The sequence below is a fragment of the Diorhabda carinulata genome, chromosome 8, assembly GCF_026250575.1.
Source record: "Diorhabda carinulata isolate Delta chromosome 8, icDioCari1.1, whole genome shotgun sequence".
Classification (NCBI taxonomy): domain Eukaryota; kingdom Metazoa; phylum Arthropoda; class Insecta; order Coleoptera; family Chrysomelidae; genus Diorhabda; species Diorhabda carinulata.
Window position 1 is genome coordinate 2630901 of NC_079467.1, and position 2292 is coordinate 2633192.

Below are 2292 nucleotides of genomic sequence, written 5' to 3' on the forward strand. Positions count from 1 at the left end.
TTTTCGTTTCTTTTTCTTTATCATCCAAATGTTGCCTTATTAAGAAATTTTGAAGGTTTTAGTTTGATTATTAATAGCCAAGCATCATATAATTAACAAAATAATAATGAAAAAAACTCAAATTAATTAATAACTTTCAATTGATGTTAACATTGTTCTGAATAGCACTGTCTTTTCGATGGGTATACTAATGTAGAAGTGTTTGTCACAAATACAAAGATTTTTCCTCAAATTCATTCTAAATTTTCTCTAATCCATTTTATATTTGTCGTAGGCACAATGCAAATTCAGGCATTTTACAAAAAACCGACAAAACGTGATTCTGACATTTCTTTCTTACATTCTACTAAATCATTTTAGGTAACTTGTAAAACGCCGACAAAACACGAGTTGCAATATATATTCCCAAGTTATTTTGAGGCATTTTCAATATGAGGATATGAGTTAGTCAAAACCGCACGCGGTTATTTCACATTTGCGCGTCAACAATAACATAACCTCAAAAAAAGTTCCTTATGATATTATGCGATACGGTTTAATTAGAAGCAAAACAATTTTACAACGGCAGAATAAGAACGAGTTTTAACGAATTAATCGAGGAAATCAACAGAAGCAATCATTCAATGGAAAAATATTATGTACTGTCTGTTGGTAACATTTAACATCTACGAAACACAGTTGACCAACCTGTAATTTATATAATACCAACGAAACAGTAGATTAGTAGATTGTCACAAATCTACAAGACATAGTGGACGAGTTAAAATGTTATTCGAGCTGAAAAAGGGATTAGTCGTATGCCCTATTCTTTCAAAAGATTTTAATCGAGGTTAGGTGGACCTGATGGAAATTTATCTTAATTATCAAAACCACGCTCCCAAATTTTTGCATCTGCGCCCTTTACAGACAAGTAGCATTAGAATCGGTAAATATTTTTCTACAATTTGGAGCACCGCATATATTAAAGAGCGACAATGGTCGAGAATTCACTGCATCTGTAATCGAAGAGATTGTTAGTTACTGGCCCCACTGTAAAATTGTATCACGTCACACCAAGATGTGGAGAATATGCTTGGCGCTTGCTTGAATGTCCGATAATTCTTCTACAACTTGGTCCATAAGAAGAACACCATACTGTGCATTATTCAGAGTCTTCCTGACTCTCCAATAAAAGAGCTTCGTAGCAAAGAGGAACACATAGTACAAGAAGAAACAGAAGAGAATGAGGGCACATGCAAAAACGATTCTCATGCATAACAAGAAATTGAATACAGTACCTTTAATATAGAAGTTGCAGTGTGTTGCATCGTGTGCAGTGGCAAAGTCGAAATTAATTCTCTATCTTCATCACAGTCTGAAGTTGTGCTTTTCGTTCGACTGAAAATCGACAATGAAGGGTAAAACTGTTTTGCTGGTCATAAAAGAGCGACACAGACATAGTATGTTTCTCTGGTAGTTCCCAAGGACGATCAGAGTCCTCTCGATTCTCAAAATCAGTGAAAGTGGTAGATATGAAGAACGGGTAGTACAAAGTATGTACGCCTCAAGAGGAATTATAAAATGAGATACGTTGTCTCCCACACATGTTATGCCTGCATTTTGTCAAATTGCCTAGAATGATCTAGTAATAACACAAGAATGTTCTGAGGATCAAGTTTTACCGTTTATGCCTAGGCTTTTTATGAAATGCCTGAATTAGCATTGTGCCTACGACATATACATCGAATTCGATCAAACATAGTTCAAGAGCTGGGCTATATGAAACAGCAACGATTTGCTACACGTCGTTTGAGTTCCTAAACCGCTAGATAATGGTTAGTTTATCACCAAACGTTATTTCTGGCCGCAAATGAAAATGGCAGCCTGTTTTCCACGACGAGTTTTTTCATACTACTGTAGGAACCTCTACTTAGCGCGGTGCAATAATGCTAAAAATGTATCTAAATGGAAAACCCCCACCAGAATCGACTCGAAGTTCCGGAAAATCCATGCCGAGACTTTTTTCATCTTTTTTTGTAGACCTTAATTGAGAGCGGTGCAGTAATGCCATAAATCGGTCTGGTCAGAAAGAAAGAATAAATAAATTAACAATTAATTCTTCCATTTCCTTTTTAAACATAATTTCTTGGTTTAAAGTTGTTAGAAACACATTTAAACAGTATTATGTTAATATTTGTTTCAACTTCAAGCTCTTGATTACAAATATTTAATTATATAACTAAAATAATATATTTTTAAATTTTCAAAACCTAAATATTCTTTAGACTCAATTTGCATAAACTAAATTGCTCT